The following is a 10,159-nucleotide window of genomic DNA, read 5'->3' on the forward strand; positions in this document are numbered from 1 at the left end:
AACATACGTACACTAGTTTATGCTCACCCGACAGTTATCCATTTCTTGTACTCCCTACCACAGCTCATGGAAGACAACTCTCCCTTTGGAGGCAGCAGAGCACAAATACCTCTTCCAGAGTGGTGAGGCTTGTGTGTATGAATGCATGAGAATACGTCAGGTTTGGCCTGTAGTGACACCATGAGGGAAAAAAAGAAAAAAAAAGCAATATTCAAAACTTCTTTGAGAGTTGGTGTAATCAGAAACGAGATTATGAAAATGAAAATGACCCAACCACAATCACACAGGAGCAATACAGCATCACTATAGGACACATCTATGGCTGATCGATTTAAACATGCTCCCCTGTATCTAAACCTCTGAATTTCTTTGAAGAGTAGTTTTAACTAGGATCTTTCCAGGTTTGCATTATCTGGCCTGTGTATGTTGAAACAATGAAACAGTTGTAACATCCTTAATCTCTGTTATGTGCCAAATAGTGATAATTATTTACAAGTTTAATTCCACCTCTGTTAGTAAGGTGTAATGTTGTGTCAAATGGATCATGCGGACATGGCTCAAAATGCACATTTTTTGTACCATAAACCAAGTTTTGAATCTTTTTAGTCAACACAGACTCGTGCCCAGGTGCATCCAAGCACCTCAGAAATGCCCTGGAAGGGCCACCTCAGATGGCTGAAAGCCACCACAGCACCTTGCATACCACCAATGGTACTTTGGCATAGAGCACGTGGTTGAAAGCTGGAGGACACTCTCCTGTGATCTTTAAGGCTGTTATAGTCTATGTTTACGCTACGTTTAGGTACAAAGTTGGATATAAATTCCTTCAATGGTTCCTCTGCATCTTACCTGTTCCCAGTAAAACTGAGGACCTGGCCAGCTGCACTATTTCATGCTCTCTTCCTGCTCCTCCAGTGTTTACTCAGTTCCTCTGTGTCTGCCCTCACTTTGCTGTCTCCCAGTTCCAATCTGAATTTTCCACTTCAAGATTTCCTGTGGCCCTACTCTGTTACCTTCTTAAGTATGGCTCAGCCAACACTGTCAAAGCAGAACCACAGATCCCAATACTGCTGGTTCTTCAGAGATAGAACGCAGCTTATGTCAACATACTGGAATAAGAGTGTAACAACTGATGTAATAACAATATAGAAAGACAATATAGAGCCTGATTCTGATCCTACAAACAACCATGGGAAAAAGAACTAATTTCATTGGAAGCAACAGATCATAAAGTTAGTAAAATTCAGGCTTGCAGACATTATTTCTATCATAAGACCATACTGTACTAATTTTTCTGTGCACCCAGCAGATTTCTCATTACAACCTGTAGTAGACTTGACTCAATCTGATAGCTCAGCAAGCAAAGTCTCAGGTAAAGGATTTGCTTCTGGAAAGTTGTTGTCTCCAGATAGAGCTGTCATCTATTTGAAAACCATTTAGAGCTTTCAACATTTAGCATTTTTAACTGGTTTAACATTCATTTTAGTACTGTGTTTTCAGCACATAGAGCTTACCTACTTGTATCCTTTGAAGACAGTGCATGGTTTACACTACACTTGTGAAGTGTTAATGCATCTGAGGTCTGGAATGTCGAGAGCTGAGAATGAACATCTGACCAGGTAGAAACAAGACAAAGTGCCAGGGCTGCTGGATGTTTACATGGCTGCCTCTCTCCAAGTGAAGGAGTAGAAAAACAATGGGGGAATCCTCAGTGTCAGGAAAACACATCAGATGAATTTGAACTTGAACTGAAAAATAGCCTGAGAATAGGCTTCTTTTAGAGATTATTGGTTTTGTTTTGGAGAAGGAGGCATTTGCCTTTTTTAACAGTGAGTTGCAACAGAACAGTTTCCCACTTTCATTAGAAAGAAAAAAGACATTAATTTGCCTGCTGGGAAAGTGTTTTCATGCTTCCATGCTGTCCAAATTGGTGTAAGAGAAAGCTTTAGTAAAGATATTGCACAATAAAGGCAGAATAAATTTAAAAAAAAAAAGGAAACCCCTATATATCAGTGAGTGTATACTTAATTTTGCAACTAGAGAGGGCAGGGTATAGAGGGCCACCTAACTTGTAACAGAAGCTGCAGCTTTTGGATGTCATGCAAGACTGAGAAATTGAAGACTCCTGACCCTCAGCACTCTTCCCCATGCTGGCCTTCCCTAGGAGAGCCCAGCTCTCCATACCCAGGAAAGCACAGTTCTGCTTCCAGATGGCTACTTTAGGGACACACCAGAATTTTAGACAAAAGAGGTAGAAATTTACCCCTAAATAAATTGATTTAACATGTAATTAAACAGTTTCACTGTTGTAGAAGCCAATTCCGTGACAAGTCGAAATGGAAATAGAGTGACCACATTTCATTCCAAGCAATTCAAATACTCCAGTCTTCTAGTGCTGATGTTGACAGATACGTATGTATTTCTGTGCTGTAAATAGATTAGACTTAGCCATATGTGCACAGACTAAAATTATTAATAATAGAATATGAAATTCAATTTTTAAAATAAGCATTTAAAAATCAGAATGTTTAGTTAGAATACTGTAGTGTGTCAAAACCCAACAAATTATAAGAAGTCTAGATAACAATTAAAAAACCCCAGTATTTCTATAGCCTGAGATACACAGCTCCACTATAGGAGAAAAATTCATTATACTTCTTTGTTCCTCTTTCATAAAAATTCTGAAGCTGTGGATCACAATCCAGTCTGTTCGAGGCTTTTGGAATTATTTAGTAATTCTAATACACAAGCAACATGCTGGGGTTCCTTGTATGACAGTAATACATGTAAATACTAAGGACAATAAAAATATCTAAACAATCAAATAAAGCAGCCATTAAATGCAATTAAAACAGCACATATTCCAGTCTTCCCAACCTACATATGGATTCCACAAATTAAACTATTTTTCTTTCTAACTTTTAACTTGCTAAGAGTATTTTCATGGCTATCTTTATGTGTAAAACCAGTAAGAAAATTACTGAAATAAGAAAAAGTTATAAAGGAAAACCACAGTAATCAGACATTGTTCTAAATCTGGAGACTGTAGAAGGAGTTTGAGTAAAGCCTGCAGACACTCTGAAATGGATTTGGTCTGATAATAGCTGCTAAAAAATGTTGTGAATGTATTTTAACAGAATATATACATACTTCATAATCTTCATAATCCAGAATTTCATGATCCAGAAATTTACAGTGTTAAGAAAGTAGTGTTGTAGATGAACTGACCTATTAGTATGTTTTCAGTACAAGACACATTTTAAACATCTCATTAGTAAGTTATTGAAATTGTTTATCTATATATAGAAATGTTCACAGACATTTGCAGCATGCATGTGTGCGCACACGCAAGCATGTGTGCCTCTTTATGAACGCTTAAAATCTCATTCTTAAACGGTTTATAATTTCGCAGCAAGTTGAACAACTTTCTTAAGAAGTACAGCTGGTGTAGAAGGCAAATCAATGATGCTCCAGTATTAATAGCTGGTATGTTTGCTGCCTTCATTGCTCCTCATAGTCATGAAAGAGAAGCTAGACATGTGGAGATAATTATCCCATTATGTTAGCAGTACCATCTCAAAGATGAGATTAAAAACTGTAATTCTGTTTAATCCCTGTAGCCTGTGACACAATCAAAGAGAAAGCGTAATGAGAATACAACTTGCAAATCAGAAGTAAAAATAATGTCATAAAGGATGCTCCATCAGTTAAAATCTCTAGGTCTACATCTGATTGCTGCAGATGAAGAAATCATTGTATAAAACATCAAGCATTGGATTTAAAGAACAATTCTGAAATGCAAAGCAACAAATTAAACAGCACACAGTAAGAGTCAGAATCAATCAGGACAAAATTTATGTCATGCTTGAAAGCCTTACTAGAATTCATACAGCAATGCTTCAGTTAGTAGATCTTTTGTTAATTGAGATACAACAATACATACCAAAATTTAGTAAGAAATGGCAGATGTGCTACTAGCTGATAATTACTTTGCAAATCTGAATCAAATAATAGCTTTCTAACAATTAGAGTAATCATAGTAATTTTAAGGGTGGAGAGAACAAGGATGATATGGAGTTTGCGATATAAAAAACTGGAATTAATACTTGAATAATCTCCATCATTAATCAAGAAATAAATCCATCTTGCAAGTGGATTTCTTGAGAGCAGTTAATAACTGCCATCACACTTTCCTGAGCCTGCAATCCAAATATAGATAAAAGAATGACTGATATTAGTTGTCTGAAAGTGACAATTCCCTTCTGAATATCACCAGAACACGTGACCTGTGTAGTATGAAGTTTCAAAGTTAAATGATCTTATAAGGAAATAATTCAGCAGCTAGCTTGATGACTACTGTGCATCACAAGCATAGGGACTTAGGTAAACCTGCTGTACTTCAAAGCTAAAAAAAATGTATTATTTTTTGGTGCACATTTATTTAAATTAAAAATCAATGTTCAGTTTCTACTAGTTTTAAAGCTTTTCACTGCATTCCTAGCATCTCCAGAAGATTTGAACCTCGGTTTAGAGGAACACGCACCACCCAACAGGTCACGGGATATTTCCCAGGCATGCTGATCTTCCTGCTCAAGCTGTTCCTCTCCGCATTGCAAAGCTAAGCAACACAAAGTGAGGAAGAACTTAACGTATGTTCCTACTGCCCAGTGGCAAGGGGCATCGTCCTGCGGGGAGGGAAGTCCGAAATGCAGTGCCTGCTGCAGCACATCCTTCACTATTACCCCAAAATACACAGTATATCAGGGGTCAGAGAAGCGATCTTCTCTGCCTCTCAGAGGAGTTTCATAAACGTGCTCACAAAGCCAGAACCTCACTCGCTCTTGTCTTTTCCCTGATCTGCTTTCCTCTTTGATTATTTCAGACCACAATCAAAATGGACCGCAATCAAGACAATCTCCTGGTCTTCTGGGGACCTGACCTGTGAATGTTTGAGAATGCCAGTAGCACTGTAGCTTGTTAAGGAAGAATCCAAGCAACACACTTTGGTCATGATAACTCTGTGAATACAACCCGGGATCCCATTTGTCAAATATGTATTACAATTAATTTTTTTCCTTCATAGCCTGATCCTTAACTCATGGAAGTCACCTCTGATTTTTGTGCCGATGTGAATGATTGTGAAGGGCAGTAGAGAACAGGCCAAATGTATTATAGTGAATACATTGTTTTACAGATTCAAAACATGTCTAAATGTACTTTGTAAATCCATTGGCAATGTGCAGTGTGACAAACTCCACAGAGGTCAATGACTGTACGTCTAGGGTATCAAACATTTCAAACAATTAGCCAGGAGAAAATGTACGAATATGAAAGACAAGTCCTCCCTCTCAGTCACCAGAAAACATCTATTCATATAGAACAAGAACAGATGAATGAAAGGCTGCTGGAAAAAAAACAGGGTGCTTGCTTAAACCTTTGGAATTAACAAAGTAATCTGTTAGCAAACAAAAGCAAAGACAAGTTTCCAAGATCCAACAGGCCAGGCCAATGAACTGTTTCCTAGAATGGCAGTTTGATGTATACATGTGAAAAGCAACTGGAAAGGGTAATTTTTCTAACCGCACTTCAATAGAATTCTCTCATTTGAAAGACCAAAGAAGAAATATGGCCTAACATGGCCAGCGGATGTTGCTGTGAATTTATGCTGTCGTTTAAATGGTACCTTACAAGGGACAAATACTAAAAGAAGAAATAAAATTTTAGTTCTACTGGAAACTAGAACTTTGTTTTTTAAAAGTAAATACTTTTTATCTAAAAACTATCACAGCAGCTACTCTGAAAAGCAAAATTACCCCCTTGTCTGCAGGATGGCAAACTTTTCTAGAGTATCTTAACAAAATACCGATGACTTGTCTACGTTAGGGATTGACGCTTCCAGGCAAAGTACATATACAAACCTATTGCAAAATAATGGTGTCCAGGATTTTACTGCATGGTGTATGCCAGTGACGACATAAAGTCTGGCCCTCCATGGCCATGTGAGTGAAGACATTAGTTTCAAACATACTTTTCTGAATTTTTATGTCTGTGACCTACAAGAGGAGACTAAATTAAAGGTTTGCTGTACCTGCTACATAGAGCTGTGTACTTTCATAACTGTGTGTCAGAGATGTATTCAACATATTCAATACATCTGGCTTTTTGGCAAATATATGATCTGACACTTGAAACAAACCATCTCCATTTTCCAAAAAGTGGCAACACCATCATTTTGAATAAAAGAAGGATTCAAAATGCTTTAGCCTTGGTTCAGTATAGAATATCTCACAAATATATATTGTCCCAGCCTTCTGAAGATATTTCAGATCTGACCAGAATCTTGAAATAGCACTGAATGACATTGATTGATTGGAGAAGACAAAAGGAGGCATGTCATGAAGCAAAGAGATGTTAGGCCAGCATGTGCACGGAAGGCTGATAACAAAAGAAATGCTCCCAAGTTTTTAGAATGGGAGCGAGTGAGGGTCGAGGAACAGACACAGAGGACAACAGCAGCACACAGGTGCATGTTCCTCAGTAAAGTAAAGCCCTTCCTCTTCCCTCTTTCTTCTGTGTCCTTTGAATTGTCTTTGAGAATTTGTATTCACCTTGGACTTGGATTCAGAAAGCTTCACGAGCTTCTATTTTTTTTTTTCTTTTCTAATATTTTGCAGTTATCACATGGGTGTACAGAATGGTCAGTGTAAGGGGAACTGAGGGAACAAAGAACAGGACTTCTGCCAAGCTTTTATACAGGTGGAGCCATGCACTGAGCCTGTGGCAGGGGACACTTACTCAGTGGGGAGAAAACAGAAAATGGGGTGAAGAGGGACAGGCTCTGGAAGAAAGTCTGTCCATTACCGAATCAGTGAACTTGCTCATTCTGGCTTATCACAGACTCCGTCTGCCTCTCAAAAACCTCGTTTAGTCAGGACGACAGAAGAAAAGCGGTGACCCAGCACAAGCAGGAGCTGAGCTGCTGCATTCTCACAAGGTTTCATCACTACTTTGGGTCCATCACGTTGATGGTGTAAGCCAGGGATCTGGGACAGTGCTCATAAAAATTACTGGCTCACGAAATGGTGATCTGCAGCTCTAAAGGAAAAGCTATATGCTAGATAATGTCACAGCCTGTCAGACCTGTGACCTTTAATTAAAGCATGTGCAGTCATGCTCTTCAGTCCTCTCAGCAGTGATATTCAGCTCAAAATGAGATATTTTCAGATGCAGAACTCTGGTTGGCAATGGGTCTGAAGGGAAGGTGCTAGGTCAGTCTTTCTAAGGTCCCAGTTGGATCTGGGTGAATCAATAGCATCCTGCTATCCAAAGTTGTGCCTGATATCAGTCTTCCTCATTGAGGCAAGTGACACAAGACTGACACGAGACTGAGACAGGAGACACAATCCTTTTGTGCATTGACTGTGTCTGAAACGAGATACTGGCTGATGCTGGCAGTCTGTGTAAACAACAGTCTCACTAACTGCTCAAACACGACGAGTCCTTAGCTTTCTCTGAGAACATCTTCGTAGCCTTTGTTTCAGTAGAGGTCTGTATGAGATTGCACTGAAGACTTTGCACTGCCTTTTTTCTTAGCAACTTCCTCTAAAATGTTGGAGTGGCTAGCTCTGAACTCCATGAATTCCTTGTCTCTACTTTTGCAAAGAAATCGAGGAGTTACAAGATGCTACAGAGCTCTCACTGGAAGCACAAACATAGATATGACACAGATATGAGCCAGCACTTAATGAGATGTAACTTCTAGCCACCATGACGATGAAGTAGCAAAGATCGTTCAGGCAAACAGATCAGCTGGTCAAGACAGGACAGGAGTTTACAGTGAACATCAGCCTCAGGAATCACCAGTACTAGCTAACTTATTGCGAGATGAAATCTCTGATGACTCCAACGGAGTAAAGCCACCAGAGTCATCTGCTAGCTACATTGCTGCAATTATACTGTATGGCTGCAAGTCTGTTTCAGGAGGTGCAATTCATACTGCACGGGTGAACTACATGTGTAGATAACCTCCTCCTTTCCCCCAGACTTTCATAGTGTCAGCATTCCCGTTCCTTCAAATGTTTGTCACTTGGTTGGATCTGTCAGCAAGGGTAATCGTCATGACAAATTGCAGCAGCGGGTTTCTTTGGTGACGTGGTTACTAAGCCTTGGGAAGAACTGAAACTCCCACGTCACTGGAAGTTCACTAACAGAGTACCAAGGTGTGATTCTAACCCACAGATGAGAGGCCCTGCATACTGTTTTCACCATGAAACCATGCAACCCTGGATTTGGCTTTTTTCACAGATTTACTGTAAGAATTATCTTGCCATTAAAGACTAATCCTGTTGTGAGAGAATTTGAGAAGAGCATTACCAACATCTTTACCAAAAGCTATACACCTTCCTGCAACATGTAGTATGTCTTATAATGCTTTCCTGAGGCTCCCGTTTGTCGATAAGTACATGCTGATTTAGGGATTCATTTTCTGCATGCTTACCTCTCATTTTTGTCATTTGCACATCTAACTTATAAGCAATGCACCTTTAATTTACCCCATGGTTCCCATGGAATACAATGAATTGTAATTAAATATCAATGTAATATCTAGAGATAAAATCCAACAGAAACATTTTACTGTGAAATCCAGTCTTTGTTCCCTCATTTTTCCACTTCACTGACTGTTGCTTTTTCAAAGTACTCCTAGAGCTCTCTTGCACAACCCTTCATTATGCTGCATTATTTCTTTATTTGGGAAATAAAACTAAAAAGTATTTTTATACAACCTAATTTCCCATAATTGTTGGGATGATGTTAAGACAGTTTTTCAGGAGAGAAAGTGCTAATCAATTTTATTTCAAAAACACATTGAAATTCCACATAAATTGGTGCCAGAGTGCAAATGCTACTCAACTGGGAATGGAGAGGGAGGGAAGAGAAATATATGCCAACTCTCACTGTAATACAAAGGATGTGAGACACATTTTATTTGAATCAAATGTTATTTAGCAACTTAAGCATCTGGAGTGCATCTGATAACTTGGGTAAAACATATCGATTTCTCTATTAGTCTTTCTAACATACTTCTCTACGAGGGAGCTATAACTGAAAGCAGCAAGTGACTCAGCTAATGCCAACTCTAAGTAGTGCGGAGATGTTCAGATATGCAAGATGGGTCATCACTGAATTCCAGGGTATGATGTGTCCTTACCTTCCACTTGGAGGCAATTCTCCTTGGCTTGCAGTGTATGAATTTTTTTCAATATTAATATTTTTATGCATTTTTCTGCTGCTATGAACAAATGTCTTTGTTCATAAAGTAAACGTACATATGGATTGAGATAGTATATAGCCTTTACACCACTATACATTAACTTTAACCTTAGGATCAGGCATATAGGGCCTTTTTCTTCAGTCCTAAAACCAGTTCATATGTTGAAATAATACACAGGGGCATACCTAATACCTGTGAATTTCTGGTCAATTTATTTTCAGGAATAACTGTGAAACTCTGCAATGATTGTCACTCTCTCTGGGCAATTTTATATAACCAAAGGAGAGCAGGAAGTTCTTGCACCCTAGTGAAAACACTAGAACTTCTGGCATTGCCTTCAATGGGACCAGAATTTCCTGGGCACAAACAAAATCCACCACTGAACACACAGCAAGATTTACTCTGTACCGTTGGTTTTAGCCTTACAGTCGATATTCTTAAAATTAGATCACAGTCACAAAATACAGCTCAGAAGAAAAGGAAGTTTTTTCTTTTAAAAAAGGAAAAAAAAAAGCCTAAAAAATCCAGGAAAGGCAGCCTTGAATTACACTTAACATTCTAAATATTTGCACACAGCAAGTAATATTTGAAAAAGACTTTGAGCAATAGGAACCCAGCCTTTAAGTTTCAACTCTAAAGCTCCAAGAACGGAGTCTGTAACAAAGAGTATCCACGGCCCCCATAGACCTTCAGCCAGCTGCCCACAGGATTTTCTGCATGCCTTGACTGCAAAGAGAAGGTTGATACCACTCCTCAGACACTAATTGTCACGAAGGACAGGGAAGAGCTAGGCTTGACAGGTAAATGGCTGCACTATGAGATGCTTTTGCTACTCTTCATACAGAGGCATCATAAAATCAGTGGTCGCTCTTCTTTCCCCACAAGCAT

This window comes from Opisthocomus hoazin, chromosome 8 (genome assembly GCF_030867145.1).
Source record: "Opisthocomus hoazin isolate bOpiHoa1 chromosome 8, bOpiHoa1.hap1, whole genome shotgun sequence".
NCBI lineage: Eukaryota > Metazoa > Chordata > Aves > Opisthocomiformes > Opisthocomidae > Opisthocomus > Opisthocomus hoazin.